General features: G+C 41.6%; 1 protein-coding gene across 3 annotated transcripts in view; it reads right to left on the reverse strand.

The window, feature by feature from the left end:
* The window catches only part of GREM2 (gremlin 2, DAN family BMP antagonist), a 562,614-nt gene extending 540,070 nt beyond the window's left edge, over positions 1-22,544 (reverse strand). Inside the window, exon 1 of one of the 3 annotated variants that reach the window (XM_075495978.1) lies at positions 22,145-22,544. The gene's annotated coding sequence lies outside the window, so the exon portion shown is untranslated. Of the gene's footprint in view, positions 1-1,724; positions 1,749-20,330; positions 20,452-22,144 lie in introns of those variants that run through there. The other 2 variants (XM_075495979.1, XM_075495980.1) reach the window with 2 other exon arrangements.
* Positions 22,545-22,954: the final 410 nt, after the last annotated feature.

The following is a 22,954-nucleotide window of genomic DNA, read 5'->3' on the forward strand; positions in this document are numbered from 1 at the left end:
ACAAGACTATGCTTCCTCTCTTCCCTTACTTAGTTTCAGAACAACAGCTTTTGCTTTGAGTGATTATTTCAGCTTCCATAATTTTTCTCCAGCACAAAATTGTAGACAAGCTCCATACAGATCAGACCAGTGATTTGGGCAGTGTAAGAACATGGATAACATCAGAGCCTCAAAGAGAATGGAATAGCAATTAGGAAAAACACTACCAAAAATGCACCTAGCAAAGACAAAGCTAAAAGTAGCTCACCTGTCTGAAAATCTGCTAACTTGGCAAAAACCATTTTTCTTAGAGGACACTAAGAAGTTCCTAATTAGCACAAAGACTGAAGAATACTAATTGCCACTTGGCAAAACTCTGCTCATTAAAATCACAGGGCATATTTATGGGTTTTTTTCTCCCTTCCCACCCCCAAAATCTAACTTTTGTTTTACAATATGAATGACATAAAAGGCTACATCAGAGCAAGTACACAATTTCATATCTACATATTTGTTATAAGGCTGAAGGGGAGGACTCTTAAGCTTATCTAAAAAGAAAAAAAGGAGTGAGAATTAAATCATTAGACCATATGGTTTAAGCAGAATATGCAATGGCACTGCAGACTTGAACAGGAAAGTAAGCAAGAGAGGTGCATTTGAATTAACAGAAAAAGACCTAAGAAGGCAAGCTACTGAGTGGATTTACAGCATAACTGTACAGAAGACATAAAGGGCTCATCTAGATACCATGGTTTTAACAAGGTCCTCTCTATGACTATTCTCCACCCCCCACAAACAAACAAAAAAATTCTTTGTTTAAAGCTGCTTGCCAAATCCATGGCAAAGCATCTAACAGAAACCAGAGATGAGATTTAGAGACACTTTAGAAATAGGTGACAGGGACATACATGTCACTTGAATCAATGTGAGCAATGCAGAAGACTCCTGTTCCCACACCTACAAAGCCTCCAGTTTCATTTTGGACCGCGGCATTGCTTACATGTCTATACACCGGTGCCTCTGTAAGGCACCCAGACGTACAACTGGGTAGGTGGTAACGCTGTCTGCTGCCATTCACACAGAAGGCAGACAAAGCTTGGGAGCCACTCAGTAGCCCCCCAACTGTCCTGCTTTGTCACGTGTGTTTCACATACACCCAACCAACACCACTGAGTGGAAGACGAACAGCATTGACTACTACCAGTCATCCAAAAATCTAGCCAACGGGGCACGCTACTTATCTTCCTTGTAACCAGCTTTGCAACAACATCTTCCCCATTTATGAACATAAGCTCAGAGTTTCAGTACCCACATGAACTGGAGATAATTCGACCCACATTCCCCCCACACTGCAAAAAAAACCCTCTAAAAACTGCAGAAAGGCTAGTGGGAACGCAGAAAGCACGAAGAGGCATTACCCATACTTTCTGTTAAAGCTGGCTTATTAGGTAGGGAATAAACATAAAATTCCTGGACCTAAAGGGAATTATAATACCATACCTAACATTATTTTTTTGTGATTAGGCTCTGTGATGTGGAGGGTGAGGTCCTGATTCAAGCGCCCTGAATTTTATCATCCTCCTCAACACATTAAGAAGGTCATTTTTTCTAGGTTTTTGAATCCATATGAAAATAATCACAGACCAAAAGAATTAAAACCTATGCCTTTTTCTCTCAATTTTACGTTCTGATAAGAATACTGCAGGATGTGGGTTCAAATATATATTCCAGTTATATATACTCACTGTAGAACAGTGCAACTCCGCTTTCAGGTAAAGTAATGGCACAGAGAAAACCCTGTATCTGACCTTGAGAAATAATCAAAACAGCAATTAATGTCAGCTGGATATATTTCTAATTGCAACCCATGCCCCTCTGAGATAAAGCTTAAACCATCTCATGCTGTCACCCAGTCCAGGGTGCGGTTCGATTCATTTAAACTGTGAGCCACAGTCCCCCTGCTCCTGGCCCCCACTGGCACCACCTTTCCCCCACCCAGCACACAAGCACGCGTGCACACACCGACACACACACACGCTCCTCGGTCGCTCTGCGCCAGTACTAACAACCATGCAGCCACACAGTCAGCAAGACGAGTTTGCTGATCCAGCCGAAAAGGTATTTTTTTGTTTTGCCGGCCGGCTTCCCAGCTGCCTGCAGGATCAGTAGTGCCGCTGGGGCCCCCGTGCCAGCGCTGGGCTGCTCTGCCCTGCCAGCACCAGCCTACAGGCAGGCTGCCTTCAACCAGCAGCGAAGCCACACCCTGATACTCCTTCCAAACTGGGGCCTGGGAACGCTGTCACCCAACTTACCTGTTTCAGGGTGGAGGAGGCTAATGTAACTGGAAGGGTGTGGCTGATAAAGGTGGCGTTGACTGACAGAACTGCATGCTTTTGCTTCCTATATGAGATGCATGGTCCTTGTATCTAAATGGCTTGGTGTTAGGACTACAGTCTGTACCACAGCGGTGAAAGGAAATAAAATAATAATAATAGAATGTGATGAGTAGTACCATTTCAGATGCCCAAGGGCATCCAAGATGTTTGTATAGGCTGGCACATCAGAGACAGAGCCTATGGGAGATGCGTACTCCTCCACAGTGGCCGCTGGAAGCCAGATGAGAGATGTGGGGTATTCAAACAGGCACCAGGCCCATCTGCTGAAGCAACCAACTCTCCGCCAGAACGTCATTCTGCTCTAAAGACACAAGGACTCGTTCTTTGCAAGTGTCTTAAACATTACAGCTCTTACTTAGGACTAGATTTCCAAAAGAGGTATGTACCATTTATTTCAAGTCCTCAATGGATATGGGGTACTTAAAAAAGAGGATCTTTTATCTTATCTTGAAAATGTGCTCTGCAACCGTAGTGCAAAACTAAATATTAAGCATGGGAAAAGAAGCATGAAAATGTACTCTAACTGCTGCATCCTACTGTCTGACTTTTGAGTGTCTTGCCTTGTAAGTGCAAAGGTTTCTTCTGCCAAGGTTTTGAGGTTTTAAGTGATTAAACACAACCACTGGTTAGACTCCATAGGAATAATCTACATGATATATGAAGCACTGATACCTTTTGCTTCACTCTTTCTCCATTAGCCGTATGCCCCCCTCACCCTCCCTGCCCTAACACCTACCCTTGCTGGATTCTCCACACCTGATCCAGAATCTAGTACTGAAGATTGTGGCAAGGTGGCTCTTCTTCCTTTGTGTGAAGATGCTATGGACCCCTGCAATTAGTGCATTGCAAAATTAAGCAAACTTGAATTTAAGGACAAACAAACAAACAAGTAATGCGGTTTGGTGAAAGAAGTTGGAGGAAATAGTTTTCTGTTCTCTTCCAGGTAACAGATGAGCCAAAAATGCTCATGAGACAGAACCAGTCTGCTGGTTAATAACCTGAAAAAAAAAATCTATCAGAAGTTATAACACAATTTGAATGCAAATATTTGTCCAGCTTCCCTTTCAGAACAGAGCACTGGCACTGTAACAAAAGTTGGTCAGTTGTTCTGGCTATTGAATTCACATGGATTTTTGCCCTCATTAGGTAAAAGCATAAGTTGAACATGCACGTGACATGGTAAGAAATGGAGTCATGATGCTGATACATGAATGAGAAAAACAGGAGACAAGTTTTCAGGAGCATTCATTCAGCAGAAGGCTGAAACAGCATCTGACTGGTCAGGGTCTAAGGTGAAGCCTTCAATGCCAAAGAGCACCAGCATGTATCTCTGCCACCCAGCCAAGGGGTACCAACACCACAGTGACTAGCCACCCAAAGGGCACAGGCTTATGCACAGAACCTGTGCATTAAGCTTCTTCCTTGTTATTGAACAAAGGCATCTTCATTCTCCAAAAGCCCGGATGATTTCGAGTACCATGTGGTCTAATGTTTTCCAGTTAACTACAGCTGCATGCATGCATAAATATAATATACTTAATGGTCAACAGACAGGACTAAGCTCTCACACATGTATGAGCTCACACCATTTTAGTAATTAGGACTCTGATTAAGAGAGGACAGCTTTAAACTAACACTGTAGAAGTTAAGCAAACACGTAATTGGCTTCTTGTATTCAGGTCCAAAAGCCTGTTGAAGTTACCAGACCTTAGAAGAACATTGTGATAACATACCCTACACACTAACAAGTCAAAAGCATCATTACAAGCAGGGAACACACCCTACCCACTTGTAATTAAACTTAAGAGATGGAATTGTATCAAGGTTGGATAAGTCTGCAGTTTGGATCAGATGGCATTTAAACAGGGAAAGCTGTCTGCCATCTGAAATGTATAGCTCTTATTTTTAATCAACTGCCTCAAGTAATATTTATGCCTTTTAAAGGAAGCCTTAGGCTCTGTACTTCAGACAGCTTTTTGTTAAGTGAGCTTCCATACACACACACCCACCAAATTTTACATAGTTTCTATGTGCATTGATGTCTCTCACAATGGTCATCACAGTAACCCGTCTGTCCCAACTTGTCCCACAGTAGGACAAGAAATAAAAAAAAAAACAAACAAAAAAAATTTAAAAAAAAAACCCTAAAGCAGAAGCTAACCCAACTTATATGCAAATCTCAAAAAAACCCCCATCAGATCTATGCCCACCACACTTTGTTGATGGTACGCTGAGGACATTAAGGACAAATCAAGGTTCTACTTTTGGACTTGAAAAGATGGCTGCACAAATACAGAAAGGAAGGTAGTAGCTTATAAGCCAGTTCTGGGCACGGCGCTTCGGGAAAGCCATGAAGATTTCTAGAGGGGAGGCAAGGAAGAAAAACAAGAACATTTATAGACACAGAAACTACAAGTCAATGTGGCAAGATTGCAGAAATTAGGGATCTTTAATACAAAGAAGCAAAGACCAGAGGAGTGATCTTAGCTTTCAAACGCGTAAAAGGCTATTGCAAAGAGTGAAACAATATGTCTTTACTCTTCATGGATGCAAATGCAATAACGTCAGCAAATAAGATTTCAGACAATATTCCTATTAGCAAGCGCCATGATACAGATAGTGAGGCATTGGAATTGATTTGCCTAAGTTTGTAGACTCATCGTTGGAATTATTAAGGAGAAAGTGACGCAAAAGGAAAAATAAAATCACATCTGCCACAGATTACGTTAGACAAAATGGATCCTAACAAGCAGGAGATGAGCCAGATGACTTCTCAAAGTCCCTTTAATTCCCTTTTAAGTAAATAGACATATATATATTATATAGAACCATTATTGTCCTCCAAAGAACCATCTTTTGAATAGTTTTTTGCCTAGTTTTCTGTCATCTCTCTTCTTATCTTCCTAGGCTTTTAGGTTTTGTGCTAGCTATCACAGAAAGAAATCATCATCCTTTTTGCAGTACAGCTTAAGGTACATTTGCTACGGGGTCACTAAACCGCTACTCAAAGCCAGCCTTATGTTTAACACACTGCAATCTGCTAATTGTGAACCTACCAGGGTTATAACGCAGATACTATCAGATGCCTTCAGAATTAGTTTGATTTCTTTTGCTGTAGGCAGAATACTTAACATTTGTTTAATGCTCCTCTGTTGGCAAAAGAGGCCAAGACTCAAGATTCTGCAGAATGCCTTGGGTTTTCCAAAATTTAACTTATTTAGAGGAAACATTGCCTAGTTTATTTGTTGAAGAAGATTAATGTCATTTATAAATCATTAGAAAATAAGTTAGGTTCCTAAAGCGTATTTAAATACCCATAAAATACACGCACACTATTTTCCACATAAGGCTAATTCCGGCACGGTTTTAAACTGTCTTTGAGGACTGATTTCAAGGCAGAGAAGACAAAACTGCTTAATTAGCCAGTGTGGGTAGACGATATCTTGCCAATATCGTGCCATATCATGCTTTTTCCCCCCGGTCCCTTCGGAAGCCAGTGACAGACACTGAACTAGCAGGTGGGCCACAGCGCTGCTGCACCAGCTGATGGAGCAACCAAAGTCCACAACCAGCAACTGAATGGGGCAGCTGGGTGGCTTCTCATCCAGAGGCCTCAGGACAGCAGAACAGGCTCAGAAACAACCACGTCCTCGAAGATCTGAGGCAAACCGCAGAGGTTTGCACAGACCAAAACATCTGTATTGTCCTCGTGACAGCAAACACCCAAATTCCTCTCTATCTGTAATACCTGTAATTAACAGGTGTGGAATAGTTTGTCAACAGCTGTCATCGTAAAGCTATGGTATTTGTCCTACAAGCACAGCAATACCCTGTGAAGATGTATCCACTGTCCAATCCTCCCTTTCCCACAAAGCACAACAAGTAAATAAATGAAACTGCCCTCAAACAGAAACTGAACACACACTGGAATAAAATTCTAGTTTCCCATCTGCCTTCTTTATCCTCCCAAAATTGAGATAAATTTTGAAATTTGATTTACTTGCTGTTGCTAATTCCCTAAAATTAGCCTGCAGAGTAAAGGCGTCTCCTCAGCATTTTCCCTGTGAGGAACTGCTCCCCTACCCAGATATAGTCTAGTATTTCTGATTACAGTAAAGAGGTGGGGTGATATTGCAGTGTGTGGTTTCCTAAAAGCCAGGAAAGAGTCATTCACTTAAGAGCAACTTACAACACCAATATTGGTTATTTGTTTACTCTTATTTACTCTTATTATTATTTATTTACTGTTATTTAGTAACTATTATACAATTCCTCTTAGTACTGCTATTCCTGAGAGAAGCCAGTTGCTCTGGTATGTTTTTTAAACCAATGCTACATTTATACTCTCTTGTAACCCAAAGCAAAGCAATGACCAAGTGGATATACATACGTTCAGACTCTAATAAAAAGTACATCACTCGTTGCCAAGGAAGTACTGTAGGATTGAAACAAAAGGAAAGTTTAATACAAGACAGAATCCTGAAACAGGTTAGTACAGTGGAGGATGAGAAGAAGCTACAAGGCTTCATGCACTAGGCAATACTGCAATGTTTTCTGCCAACAAGAGCCCCCCACACCTTTTCACTGTGTCCAGTAAGCTCAGGGGAAAAAAATAGGGAGGGAGGGAGGGAGGGAGGGAGGATTCTCTGCAAATATGTAGCTAAAAATTATTTCAGAGGATTTTCCTGACAAATACTGACGTCATTAAAGTGAATCGAAAAAAATATTTTAATTCAATGGAGCCCGTAATTTTACTCTGTGGGAATATCAATACAGAATCCTTGAGGTTTAAAATATACAGTCATTTAGACCAGGCAAGGGTCTGCCTACACAGTTCAGGTGGACAAAAAAAGTACTGCCATTAAAAATACTTGATCAGTCTCAGTCTGAAGTAATCGGCAAATGCTTACAGATAAATTATTGTGACAGCTGACAGATGAAAAAAAACCAACCACACCAAAAATGTTTACTAGGAAGTAATTTAAAACAATAGATTAACAACATTTATGTTCTTGGAATATCTTGTAATTCCAATACAAATTATTTTTCATTTCTACTTAGTATCATGCTTCTTCTTTAGTTATTTTGCATATTTTAAATTGTATTTTACTTTTAATTAATTAAACTTCATCTGGCTATAAAGGGGAAAAAAAGGGTGAGGGAAGAGAACTCCACAAATGTCTGTTTTCTGCCTAGTGTAACACACCAAATAAATCTAGCCTAGTTAGTCCTAATCTAGGCTACAGGAGCCCTTGCCTTTCCACGAGCACAAGTATCTGAACAGGTTCTATAAAATATGGCTAAAAAGGCATCCCCCAAAAGTGTCTGTAAGGCTAAACAATTTCCCTTTTTTTGAAGATGTCCAGGCCAGCAAAATTCTGTAAGCCAACGGTAGCCCCAACTTTTCTGCTTTCTGCTTTTTCTTGCTTTTGCGATTTAGCAAAGCTGCCCAGCAGGGTATTGGGATCTAGTAAGAACTTACTGGAAGACCATTGTGGGTAAAATATTGAGGTAAGGGAAGAGGGAGAAAGAGCTGTACTACAACTTTTTGTGGGGGGAAAACGTAAAGAAATGAGGACTTTTTCATTGCATGACTGCCATATATTCCAAAGCAAGAAATATGGAAAATTTGGAAGTGTAACTGGAATCACTCTGTACCCCATTGATTTACACTCCTGGCTTGAACCAAATGAAGATCTGATTAAGGTTTACTTCAGAGATACCAGACCATCTGAAGTCACTAGGTTCAGTTTTGGCAATGGTGACAAAGAACTGTTTTTCTGAAGCTAATGGTAACTTTCCCACAATGTGTGCATTAATTGTAGGCTTCATAACACAAGTGTCTTGTTTGGTACAGTTTCCTGGCTGGAAGGACCTAGTTACTGCCAGTTGGCTGTACCAGGCAAATCATTTAAGCAAAGAAGGGCTGATCCTAATCTCTCCTCATGCAATGTTAATACAGTATCAATGAAGAATTCAGTATCTGTGTTGCTTTGCATGCACAGCTCCCAACGGAACTTTGGACTTGTAAAATTGGTTGTTAAACAGGACTTTCTCATCTTGAAGTAAAATCATCTTCAGTGATCCTCAAAAGCATCTCGGAAATCCCAACAGCCTCTGTAAGGCTCACCAGCTCTGAACTGTGACATTCTGGCTACTGGCACCAGGGGCCATTCCCTATGTAAGGGTTTGACAGTAGAGAGGAGGGGGTTAAATGTGTCTAGCTGTACTTTGGATCTAATTGCATCTTCTTATAGCTCCGAGGATTTTATCACCTTTAGTTCCAGACTGTAACTTAGCTTATGCATTCAACCCTCATAGTGATCCTCCCCAGCCTTCAGTTGCACCTTTTTCCTTACAGAGGGAAAAATCTCAGCAGATACATCCAAAGGCGGGAGCACTAAGAAGCATTTGCAGCGTTTCTTAATCTTTCTTCCACCTTTTTTCCCCAGCACTTGTGTGGGAGCCTGCACTCACGAGAGGCAGGGGCTTGGAAACTCTCATTTCTTCAGTATTATCTGAAGTTTAGTAATTCCTCACCTTGGCACACTGACTTATGTACACCATAAGCCTAATCCCCAAACTCTCCCTATTGACAGCACAAACAATGCAGGTGTCTGCCTCACCTATGGGAATTTCTGATGCCGGTCATCTGATTTTTATGTTCTTCAATAGTCCCTATAGTCATGGCTCTACTGAATTATTTAGGGCGCTTAGTTCCACATTCAAAAGCAGCTGCTTTGGAAAATCAGGACTTGCACTTCCATAATACTTTGCAGCTCAGTTCACAGAGCACTTGGGTTTGTTTGGAAACCACCTAGGCAGGTTACCACAAAAGGTTTATCTTAGCTATTACTCTCCTACTTCTCTGCAAGACTTATCAAGTCCAGACTGTCAGCTTAATCTGTCTTCACAGCTTCACATAGTGAGCAAGAACCCTGCAAAATTCTTAGTTTTTGTAATGCTAAGCAGCAAAGTCTAATGCTAAGAGCAAAGTCTAAGCACTCTACGATACGGGTTTAAGGTGAGCTGCCCAACATGAAACAAAAAGTTTGTGGCTCCGTGTTCCCGAACTAGCACTCTCGACATTGTTATTTGTAGAATTCATTTGACCTTCATAATAGGCCAGTCTTCTGCATAGTGAAAATAGGTGGAAGGAAAGAAGGCAAAGGCTACTTTTACCCTCCACATATTAAGCAGTGCCAGAGGGGCCAGATACATTTAGCTTCATCTTAAGTTACTCAGAGACTGTGCTGAAATATCTAGAATAAAAGCAAAATGCTCCTTTCATTAACTTACACATGTGTCAAAGTTTTATTGCAAGTCATATATATATATGCAAGGTTGGGCTAACAGGCATATTTTAAGTAAAGGGTAAGCTGATACGAGAAGGTGACCCAGACAGAGTGGCAATGTCACAGTGATTCTTGATTCATGATTTTTTTTAGTGGGGCAAAATAACACAATCCCATGAGCAAAAACAGTGAGAGAAAAAATGGCTAAATACTTAGCCTTTCTCTCCCCACACCCCCAGTATGTCCTGGAGAGCAGCCCAATAAACAGGAGCAAGCAAAAGCTACAAATGTACGACCCTCCTCTTCGCAAACACCAATGACTGCTGTCTTAAGCGCAGATTCAAAAACATGGCAACATTTGTCTTTTTCCCTTTTCTCCTGCACATTCCTTCTGCAGACCTCTAACTACGACTTTGTATCAGGGAAATAGTTGCATGCCACAAGATGATTTGGAGAGAGACTGCTGTCTCAACATAGCATGAAGATGACTAAATAGTGACAAAGTAAATCATCCCTCAAAGACAAGTCAATAGTGAATAAGTAATTTTATCTGTCAAGAGTTAACATGCAATGAATACTTGCAAAGGTTACACAACGTAAAATCTACTAGCAGTTAGACGTGAGTTCCCTCACATATGCTAACCAAGGAAGCCTACGGAGGAATAGATCCCATTTGACTTCTTGAAAAGCCTTAACAATAGCAAGTTGTATGTATAAACTCCTAGAAAAGGATTATATCCTAAGAGGTTGTTAGCTTACAGCCAGATATCTTACAGTAAAGATGCACTTTGTAAGTAGTTCTTAGGAAATGTGTTAAATTTCCATTTAAAAATATTTTAAAAAACAGTGGATGAGTGAGCGGGATAGTTTATAATGAATAAAAAAATCCTGAAGATGCTTAAAAAAACCAAAACACTTGTTGAACTCCCCCCACTCTGAAGCCATAAACAGTTTGGAATTTAACTTGTATTTAAAGCTGACAGACCACTGAAAAGCTTAACTCACTTTTCACTTCTGTCATTATTTGCATTTTTCTTTTTTTCAGTTACATAAAAGCATTAATCTGTTTGGATTTTCTTCTTGAATATACTTTTCAAGTTCTCATATATATTTCTCGCATGGCATGATATCTGTCCTATAAACTCTGTGAAAACATAGCTTATGATGTTTAAAACATTCTATTTAATTAAAAGAAATTAAGAGTCCTCCTAAAATGTGCAAGCAGCAGTTGTATATTCTGAAATCCAGGCTGTAAGTATACATCCCTTAAATTTTCCTAGCTTCTTGAATAAATAGATCCTCTGAGGTTTCCCAGATAAGATATATTTTAGATTACTTAGGCTATCCAAAGAATGTTTTTGCCGCTCTGTGCAATTAGAGCTGAAAGTGCATTTATCTTGCTATAAATAAGGTGACTCTTAAAGAATGAAGTTCAGAAGTGTTAATGTCAACTCTTTAGTGGACATATCTTTGATAGGGTAACTCCATATCTCAAAGTACCTAGGCTAGTTTAAATCAAATTTGAAATTAATTCTGATCTTTATAATACATGCAAATCAGAAAAACTGATAGAATAATTCCAGAATTAAATTATATGAGTTTTATCATAAAACCTAAGTATTTACATAGCTGTTTTGAAAGTTACCATTTAAATATGATGTTAACTCAGAACTACCCCCAAAATCATATAAAGTAAAAAGTATAACTGAAATGTTCCAGAAAAATCTATGTATGGAATAATTCAGTTCATCAGAAGCAAATCCTCTCTTCCCTACTTTACAGTACTTGGGTTTAGATACGCTGCTTCAAAAGAGAAAAGTGCAAGGGCAATTATTTGTTGCTCTCTCTTTCCTTTACTACAGTAAAAATACATTTTACAGCTATGGATGAACTTGTGTAAACCATAAACAAAAGCTTTGGATGTCCCAGGTTAGAAATGTTAAATAATGAAGATAGCAGACCAATACACAATGTGCAGAAATTCCCACTATATAGAAGGCATGGTTAACAGTGCCGTTTTTTTAAAGTATAAAAGTATTTTTGCATTGTCTTGAAGTAATACGCTGTTCTACTCCTCTGTGCAGGAATTAATTTAATCCAGTGTGTGCAAATCTGCATTAGAATTCACATCCTTATAGGCCTTGCAGTAAAGCAACACATCAATTTTTTTTGCATCTGCACATAAGGTCATGGCTACCTCTTTTACATACTATTCATATTTCCTTACGTACACATATATCAGGCTGTAATAAGCAGTTTATAATAGAAGCATTTTAGCCTTTAATAAATTTTTTTTAAAAAGTGTTCAATGACAGTAACAGTTTTTACAGCCTGTAAAGCAACCCATAAGGTTCTGTTCAAACAATGACAGCATTATACAACCATAGAATCACAGAATGGTTTGCGTGGAAGGGACCTTCAAAGATCATCCAGTCCAACCCCCTGGCCATGGGCAGGGACATCTTTCCACAGATCAGGTTGCTCAAAGCCCTGTCCAGCCCGACCTTGAACACTTCCAGTGATGGGACATACACAGCTTCTCTGGGCAACCTGGTCCAGTGTCTCACCACCCTTATCAGCCCGTGTCACTGTTCAGAAAATTTGGGAATGCTGGTCTTTGGGCTGTCTCTTAAATAGCAACCTTATTGAAAGATCTTCCACACTTAGCAACTGAGCCTGTCTATCTAGACTACTAAGGCCACCCAGTATTAACAGGGTTTTCAAGACACCATGCAAGGAGTCTGCACCTATGAACATTGTCAGCTAGAGGACATACAGAGTTTTGGTCACTTACGTCAACATTTACGGCACAATTTCTGAGCCAGTTTCCCATAGATGTTGAGTGTACCATTTCAGACATGCCATATGGCACAAAGAAAGTCTGTAACAGAATTAAGACACAACCAAGTGGCCAAGAGCAGAGTCAAGGGCAGGATGATGACCTTTTCAGCACAAGTTTAGACCTATGCCTAGCTAAAGTGACACCATAGGCATAGCCGTAGGCAGCATAACAAAGCAGGAATACTCCATGGACCATTAAGAGACTATTAGATTCTGCCACCTTGAAGAAATTGGTCATGCGATGAAAGCAAAAGGCCATCACAGAAGCTTTAGGAAAGGTTTACGATTAGCAAGAAGACAGTACTTATTTAAAATCAAAACTGAAGCATGACTCTCACCCAAAAAATTCCACCAGCGTTGCTATCTGGCTAACTGCTATATATGTTAGCAGTTTGTATCATGCATTTAGAAGTTCAAAAGTTATAGTGCATTTGATGCCCAAATTAAGGCATCAGCCTTAATCATGGTAAATTAAGCCAGTTTTCAAATGTTTTTAAAGGAAAAATAAATATCTTGGGGAAAAAAAATCTAATTTGGAGCACTCCATAACCAAAGTATCTTAAATTATAGGTTACTTATATTGAGAAACTAAGCCTCTCTAATTAGTATAAATCTAACCATGCATATTCTAATATGACAATAAAAACCAACTAATTTTGCATTGTCCTGTAAACAGTAAAGATAAATCTAAACCCATGATAAATACAATGACAAATACATTTTAATATTCTCAACAAATAGACCTAAATTTCAGTGTGGAGAAAAAAGACCCAACAAGCACGGCATTAGCATTTCAAGCTCCCTATATTTTACACATTCAGAAAAAATAACAGCTTAAGTCAATCACGTTTGACTGCTATCCAGTTATGAGTAAATGAAGCTGGCGTCCGAGTGGGGAGATGAACTGGCAACTTGCCGCAGCCTTGAGTTACAATTTGTATATAATGGAGCAAACTGCAAGCATTCTGATTGTAGCCTATCTATGTGGATGAAGCTAAGCAGAATTCAAATAGGCAATATTTTGTTTTAATTAATGATAAAGCAAGATAGAGATTTCTTCAATCTGCAGGTAAAGTTGCCCAGGACATATCTGCTGAAGAACTTGTCCTCCCCATGACCTGAAGCCTGGGCTGCCAGTGGAATTAGATACACAACAGCCTCCCTTGAGACAGGAAACCCTTGGTACGGACTTCTCACCCATGCATTTGCAGTTCCACTGTCTGAACGGACCACCTAAAACCAAAGTGAAAATTCTCTTGGTTGCTGGCAGTCTTAGAGACTCCACAACACGCTGGACTGTACTATGGCCATGGTTACAATTAGAGAGGCATGGACCATAATGAAATGATAACTCAGCTGGCTGGGAAAGGTCATTTCCAGTGATTCCACAGACCTTTAAAGATCATTTTGGGCAGGAGAAGATTGCAGGAGAAATGAGATTATTCCTCCCTAGCACAAATGTGCTGAACAGGATGAGAACAATTTCTTCAGACTTGAATATCTTGAAGCAGATTAGCAGCTCATATTCACATCTTATATGAACAGGAGAAGAAATGAGTATTTTGGGGTGACTTCATGGATAGCATACAAATCCATAAATTTCATACAAAGAGCGATCCTTGCTTTTTAGTCTCTTTTCTAAGAAATTTCAAAGCTGAGAGCAGCTTAGAAATTAACTAATTTCCCTAACTACCTATTTATCAAATAATTGTATTACCATACACAGCATGAACAGCTCACAGCAGTAGCTTCCATAACCAATAGTGACTCCGTCCTGCAGTTCCTACTAATTACCAACGCATGGTGGGAACAGTCCACCGTCCTTTTCTGGAGCTCAGAAGTACACAGTGAGTAGCTGCCCACTTTTGCAAGGTATCTGCCATTTTGGAGGTGATGAAAACATTTACAACAGTAGCTTATGTATCACATTGTGATTATGCGTTCCCCTCTACTCTTGATATTTCAAAAAAAATTTCATGTACGCATTTCATAGCAAAATTACTTCATTCTGTTTTACTGATTTGTAAGCAGCATTTGCGTCCATGTAAAAATGACCTCTTAACATGTACTTAGGAATGGAAAGTCATCCCTGTGGCCTGTTCTTTCTCCAGAATTCACTCTCTAGTTGAAACATTGGCCAAGGCACAAATAAACAAACATTAGTAAATACGAAACTGGACTGCCATTGCTTCTCAACAGTAGAGCCTGCCAATACCAGATATGGATCCAGAGACATTGCTGGTTTTGCCTCTTCCAGGATAACTTTTCCAAGGAGCTACACCCTCGTCTAGCTTGCTCAGATTCTGAAAATCACTGTTTATGACTGTGGCTATAATAGTTGACCTAACCAGAAGTGCCAGGAAGCAAACCACAGACTTTGGAAAGCAACGGGATCCATAAGCTACAGACTCCTTATTTTGAGAGTCTATGGTATGAAAGTCCCAATCCTAAGCCACATGAGATGGCTATGCCAGGATAATAGTTCAGATTCCGCAAATCACATCCATACTGTTAAGTCTTTCAATGTCTAGCATAGTTTTAAATGGACAACAAATCTGTTCGTCAGATAAAGTCTGAACTGCTAAATAAATAGTGATAAATTTCCTAATACTACTGGGCAGAGTGTTCCTGCAAGTACAACGTGTGTTTATCAGTTTCCCACTGAGCTAGCGTTGACTTTCAAATTTCCTTTAATCTTATTATAGTAAACATAGTACAGCTCTCTGGCAAACAAGAGTAACATTCTTCCTGTAATATCATATCCTTCTTTTAAAGAAACCTTAGAGATGTCCAGAAAAGAACTAGGCTCAACTTGGAATGACACAATAAACTTGTTTCCAAAGAAACTTAAGTTTTAGAAAATATTAGATTTTATACTGAAAAAAACAAGACTATTTTTATAAAGAGAGGATTGGCAATTTCTGATAGGTACTCAAAATAGTGTTTGCATGTATCATACTTTTAAAGTCAGCTATTGAAACACCGACATAAAAATATTTTTCTAGTTGGAAGCAGTCTACCTGAGATGAAGGATAAAGCAACTGGCATTCTGGATGTAGAATTCAGAAAATAGTAGACTGCAGCTTGTGAAGGAGCTTTTTCAGTGCTCCTTCAAGAAGAAAGAACATCAAGTGCAGATGACTAAAAAAAAGCGGATAAAGAAAACCAAATGGGATTTATTATGGTACAATTTGTATTTAAAGCTTCTCTTCATTTGGGAGGAATTTATGGTAGACAAAGGTAGGATTTGTCTTACAGTTAAAAAAAAAAAAAAAACCAACTAGATTGAGCTGTTGAATAACTGTGTAAGTGACTGAAGGCACTTTGGGAACCTGAAAGCAAGACAGTTTCAGATGACAGAAATTAGCTCAATTTCCAACTGTGTGCATTTGTCTTGCTTGCTTCAGGGTTCCTATAGAAAAAGGGTCATTACATATAATAAACATATCATACAATGGTGCTATTTTCACATATCTTCTGTGATTTTTTAACAAAAAGATAAATGTTCCTAATAATCAGTTTGTGTGACATCTGAATCTTCAGCTTTGGATATCCTAAAGAAGTCACAGTTCTGGGCTATGACTTTACTTAAGGCTCAGCTTCAGTAAGGAATGGAAATATTAGAGAGGCAGATCAATCTTTCCCTGCCTACACAGAATCCGAGGTGCTTATAATTTGTTTCAGTTTGTAAGCATTCACTCTTAAGAATATCTCAGCAAAAGCTGTTCTTACTGAAGGATCAGGCAAAGTTTCCATGGGCTTCATTAATGAAGAATATAGACCAGAGTCAACAAACATGCTTAGTATAAGCCATTGTGAGTTAGTAATCTGAAAAGTGTCAGTCAGCGAACAAACTAAATGGAAATACGAGCGCTAGCCCCCTCTCTCTTTATTAGGAGACTTTATTGGATGTATCCATTAAGTCATGCAACATCTTCACATATTCCCTGTCTTCTTTGCCTGTCAACCTCCCCTTGTTCCTCACAACAGACGCTGAGCTCCAAATTATGTTGACGGAACAGGAACTGACAAACGATAGATGGATCATAACAAAAAACATGCCTAGAGCAAGGCTGCCTGACATCTGAGAGCTGGGATGTTTTCATTTTGGATAGAAGCTCTGACCCACTATTTACACCCCTATCCCAAGCTCTCCCACATATTTTTAAATGACAACTTTCCAGATGTTATCTGTATGGAGACTGGCCAGATTTATGGGCAGGATCCCGCTTAACTCTAAGCCAAACTAGTGTTTTGGCCGCACTGGAAATGAGATTAGGTCTGAGATTTGCACCAGGAAAAAAACCCGCAGTTTCATGCCAGAAATGGTCATGCAGAATTTTTACAATGCTGTTTATTTTTTTTGTTAGCACTACTGTAGAGTATGAGGCTATTTAGCGTTACCATAATAGCACTTAAGCAGAGTAATAGGATAGACTAGACACGGCTGGAATCCACAACAAAACTGCACACAAATGAAGAAGGGCAGCTAGTTCACTTGTAGCACCAGCTCAGTACGGTTTTCCAACGCTAGCAAGTGTTTGTACAAGACAAGGTCAACAACGCGTTCTGCATGAGCTGTACAAATGCTGTTTCCAAGTTTTAAGAGAAGTTAAAAATTCAGGAAATTTTTAAGATTTATTGCTGTTAAATCCACAGTCTGATGTTGTATTTGTGCATTGCCCATCACACTCAATAAAAACTGGTTCCAAAATGAAATTTGGAGGGTAAATAATGTATTTTCCTTTCGCAGTGTACTTTACTTCTCCCACTTCCTTAACACAAAATAGGCAGAAATGAAATCTTTATGAGACTTTTTGTATGTGACTGTATCACTGTTTTAATTTCCTCTTAGTTTCACTACAAATTATGGTTTCTTAAAATACTCACTTCCTAAACAATAATTACTTTAAAACTGTCTGGCACGAGAGATAAATTTACCTTTTTCTTTCTATAAAGAAGCTTGTAGTAAAGACAGTAGCATGCATATTTCTATATACAACATACGTTTACAGTATAACTAATTCTACATGGCAGTGTAGCCTCTACGAAAAACTGACCTTAGTAAATCCCCCTTAGTTTTACGACTAATCTAACATATGCCGCTATAACTCTTACAGATATTATGTAGACAGCAACACAGGAAAAAAAATATACAGAATCTCATAGATAAGCATGGTTATGCCCAGAAGAAAAAAATGAGTGCAAAGTAGATGCTGTAAGACGACTTTTTGACAAAGCCAGGTTACAACTGAAGTTGCCATGATTGTATCACACCAGATATTGACAGATAGATTGCCCTCTATTTTAACGTCCTGGAGCAAGACAGATTCTTATGGTCTGTTTCCCTTTCTGACACAGGCTTCAAAAATCTTCTTAAAAAAATGATAATAAATGGCTTAATGCACTGAGAACAAGAAATACCATGTTTTCAACTGACATATCCGTAATCTACACAACTCGTGTTAAAATCTACACTTCACCCCACAGAGCAACTATGCATTGGAATAAGGTTTGGGGCAGACAACCTCTAGCAATAGAAATATGGTCATCTGAGATGGAAAAGCTCTCTTGTTTTTCAGTTCCTATTGTTGCAAATAGCACAACATTTTATGCGATCTACAAGCAGTCTTGGAGCAGTCACAGTGATCCCAAACAAGGAGGATCTTTGTATCATTCATGTTATACACACACAACCCTATGATTTCTATCGTGATCCCATGAAAGTGTGTGTAAAACTGAAGAGTCAGTAAGAAGCCCAATTTTTGCAGCAATGACGACTGTCTTCTCTTACTGAGTAAGAAGGATCTGATCCCTAATTGCTCCAATAATATATTTTCTAGTTAGAAATGTTTTCATACGAAAGATAACCATTTATAATTAACACAACCATTTTGCTATTTAAAATAATTTTCCCCAAAGCAGCAATCTAAAGAAAAACATGAAACTGCAAAGAGCCAGCCACATCACCAAACAACAGAACTGAAAAGTTTTCTGCTTTAGAGTGAAAACTGCAGAAAAAAAGTGTTTTAACATTTTTTAATCAGAAGCTTTAAGTTTTAAGTGGATGTTTCTAAAGATCTCCCTGGGCATCTCACGTTCCCACCTGCCTGCGGCAACCAGACTCCAGGGCCAGAGCGTGTTTCCCATCACGTGCTGGGAGCCAGAACTGCCACCACAGGCAGCACCTTCTTCCTCCAAAGCAATGCTTCTGGTGGGCTATGGGAAATGCAGTCAACCAAGATGCTGCCCCCATGAAACACAGCGCAGCATTTCTAAACGACAGTTTTTAAGTTCCAAGCCAACATTTCTCACCGCTCCCAAATGCAATGAGGAACATAAACACAGCCTTGTGAACCTTTATAGGCAGAAGGGCTACAGCCAGTGACAGGCAAACAAACAAACATGAAGAAGCACCAGTTGTCCTTTCCTAAACGCAGCTCCTGTGTTCACGTTCACCAGACAAGCACAAGGCTGCATTACTCAAAGTTCCCACTCAAAAAGTAGTCCGCTATCACATGCCAGACTAAAAAAAAAAAAAAAAAAAAAGAAAAATTAGCTGTTGTCTTTTAGCACTGAAAAGAGCTCAGTGTGTCTATATACAAGTAGGGCAGCCACAGTTTGTTGCAGGGTTGTTCTCTCCCGCTGAGCCAGAAGGAGCTTCTTGGTAACATGTGTGCAGGCAATGGTGCAAGAAGCAGGGACTAGCCCACACCCCTGGGAACGACGGTTAGTATCAGCGTCAAACTGCGCCGTGCATCAGTACCAGTCTGCTGCAAATGGACCAGGTCTGCATTAGCAGGTAGAACAGCCCAACAGGACCAGACAGACAGAGGAAAACAGTTAAGCGCAGAAGACTTTCTATCAACACTTATATGCATTTTATAGGGTTTTACTTCAGGCTAGCTCTGGGCTGGTCCCACATACTGAATTTCCAGCAATGACTCAAGCACATCTTCTCATTTGGATTCATCCTAAAGGAATCCAGCTGGCCCACCATGAGGTATATGGAGATGGACAGTAAGTGGGAACAACTGGAAGACTGGCATCGAAAGTACACTCCTGACACGAACCACAACACTAATATAAATGCACAACCACACCCATGAGCATCTGTGAGAGCGAAGTGAAAGACCTTTTTGTGCTGCTCTTGAAGAGCCTCTTCGGATGTCAGTAAATCCGCACAGTGACTTGAATGGCTCAATTCTTGCTCAGTGACTTGAACTGCTCATTGAAATAATGCTACCTTAAGCATCAGAAACTGGTAAATTCCAATGTACCGATTCCAAATTGGAATCTACCAGTTTCTGATGCTTGAGCTAGAATTATCTCAATGTGAATTTAGTAGCAGTGTGTGTAGAACTATGAAATTGAGCAGTTGGAATTTACCAGTTACCAAATTTAACAAGCAAAACCACAGCAGGACTAAACTATTTATTACAGAAGAGGATGATCTGGATCTACTTGATTTACACTTTCATAAGCATTGACAAATGGTGACTGACACCAAGCATTTTCCAAAGGACAAGATTTATCAATATAGTTCAGTTGGCAGTTCAGATACTAATTTTTACCCTCACCTGATACTACAGAAAGAAACAAAAATCTCTTGAGTTTTATTCTTGAACTTCTCATACCTTTGTTCTAGTCCACATTGAAAGTCATGCTTCATGACAGCACAGTCTATTTGAAAGATAAATAAAAAGTAAATAGGTCAGCTAACCCAATCAGCCCAAAATCCAGGGTTAATGGCATTTATTTTTGTGGCACCCTTTCAGAGATCTTACTGATGCTTTACACTGACACGTCTTTCACTTACTTATCACGCTGCAGTGGAAGGCTGCGCAAACCTCGCTGTTACCAGACGTACCTCCTCCCCGCACACAAGAGCTCTGCACGAACAGTGGGCTCCAAGAGATGAGAGAAAGCAAAATTCTGCCTGCTAGGGTTCTCACTCATCCTACAACAGAGATGTAGCAAATCGGTCCGCTGCCTTCAGCTTCACAGTAATCACCCACAAATGTTTAGAATTTAGGACTTCACTGTACATCTTGGATGACCGTGCAATGAAAGTGAGAGAGAAGTCTCTTGCTCGGAGCCTGAATACTGAGACAGAACCCTCATGTCCTGGCTCTCAGTAATAAGCAGATTGCTGTTCCTTACTTCTATTAAATTATTTTCTCAGGGCGTTTCTTTAAAATCTTAGGCTACTATTATTCTTCCTTAACTTTTGGAAAGAGATGAGAAAAGGCCAGCCTGAGAACTAAGTTTAGCAAGCAAAGCATCTGTGTTAAAATACATCAGGCATTCTAAGCAAGTATTTCAGGCGACGTGTACTTCTTGAAGTACAAGCAACAAACTAATCCCCTAAGGGAACACAGTATCTGTATTGTATTGGCGCTGGTGGGAAGACAAGACTCTGACGTGACGTTGATTTCTCCCTGGTTTAGCAAGAACTAGCCTTGAAGTGGGCTGATAACCAGCTTGCTAACTGGGGCTCTGCGTAGACATTGCTTGGTCTTGCACCTGCTGCTTTGCGACTCTCGGGAGGGCTGTGGGATTCTGAACCTGGGGCTCGTCCTTAGGGAATCTCTGCCGCGGTCATTTGTCAGGCTGAAGTTCACCTGACTCCGCTCATCGGGCTTTCATTCCGTTTATTTCTCCTCTTTCAGAGAAAAAAGAGGTTTAACTTGTTATGAGCTGTTAATTTTGTCCTCAGAAATCCACCGAAAGTTATATAACCACTTTCACAACAGCGTGCTAAAAATACGAGTTGTTCAGCCAAATGCCACTGCAATTTTTTATAAGACCTGTGACTCCAATTCTGCAAGACCTGTGAAAGCGCAAATATTTCCTTAGCTTTAGCAGAAAGTCAAGCAGGAGCTCCTTGTGAGACAGACACGGGTTTGTATTATTATAATCCTCACTTGCAAGGGGAAAAAACCAGTGTACGTACACACACATATATATTTCCAACTCATGACTTAAAGTAATGCTACTCGCTCTTGGAGCCGATCCCTCGTGGGGTTTCATAATCACAAACCATCATTAACCCAAAGCAAAGAAAGAAAGGTACAAAGGGGCACAGGTTCCAAGCAGGAGATTAATTTTTTTCCCGGTTTTAACCTGGGAGGGAGCGTGGAGCCGGCCGTGATGCACGCCGCTTCGAGCCCAGAGGGAGCTGGCCCTTCAGGTGACTTCCGAGGGCGCCCAGAGCGAGGCACCGACACCCGGACGCCGCCGGGACCCGGCTCTCCTTCGCGTACCTGCGTGCCTGGAAACGCCCCACGGGCGGCAGCGCGGGCGCGGGGCGCGCTCCTCCGCTCCCCGCGGGGCCGTCCAGTGCCGCCGCCAGCGCCGCGGCCGGCGGGTCCCCGCGCGGGGACGGGCAGGGCGGGCGCCCACGGGGGACGGGGCGGCGGGGCCGCGGCGGGCGGAGGCGCTGCGGGGCGGCCCCGCGCTGTCACCGCCACCGCGCCCGCGGGCCCTGCGCGCCGCCCGCCCGCCGCGCCGCCCCGCTGCCTCCCGAAGGGCCGGCAGGGGTGGGAGGGCAGCGGAGGAGGAAGGGAGCGAGCCGGCCGCGAGAGGAGCGGTGCCGCATCAGGGCGCCGGCGGCCCCCGGCCGCCCCGTACCTGCACGGCGGCGGGGAAGGGTCCGCAGCGCGCTGCGTCCTGCCAGCTATAGGTCCCAAGGCGTGAAGAAGCGGGGTGGCCGTCGCCGCCCGCTCCCGTTGCCGCTGCCGCTGCCGCTGCCGCTGCTGCCGGTGGCGGTGGTGCGAAGCCCTCGCTGGTTGCAGATGCCCATAGGCGCTCGGTGGGGGAGAGCGGTGCGCGGAGAGAGCGAGGCGGCTTTGCCGGGTCCCGGCGGCGAGGGGAGCTCGGCACTGGCTCCGCGCAGGCACTGCCCGAGGAGAGGCTCAAGCCCCAGCTTTCGATTGGCTCCGTGGCCAAACAGCTCACACCAGCCTGCCCGCCCGCCTCCCCTCGCCGCCCCACACGCTCCGCTCGCCTGCGGCTCCGCTCCTCCCTGCCAGCCGCCAGCCGCGCAACCTGGCGGGCAGATCGGCCCCCCTTCTCTGGGTCCCCCCCGCCCGAACACGACGTCCAATCCCGAGGCTTTTGTTTCTGCAGGGACGTTCTCACCCCGGCTCTGGCGAAACACGCTCCTGCCCTTCGCATCTTCCTCCTTCGGCTGGCGGACCCGCAACTTTAAGCATTCATGACATCTTGTGTCACGCTCAATATTCAGGCGCGTTTGTTCTCTGCACACTTTAAAAAATACCCCTAGCTGGTAAAATTAAAAGCATGCAGCGCCTGATCACCTGAGGGCTAAAGCCGAGGCCGGACAAAGCATTCTTTGCCTGAGTTTAGTTTGCTTTTCTGACACTGTTTGGGTTCCTAGCCCTCTCTTGGTTAACTACACGTCAAATCATGGCACGCACA

Source organism: Mycteria americana, chromosome 3 (assembly GCF_035582795.1).
Source record: "Mycteria americana isolate JAX WOST 10 ecotype Jacksonville Zoo and Gardens chromosome 3, USCA_MyAme_1.0, whole genome shotgun sequence".
Lineage (NCBI taxonomy): Eukaryota > Metazoa > Chordata > Aves > Ciconiiformes > Ciconiidae > Mycteria > Mycteria americana.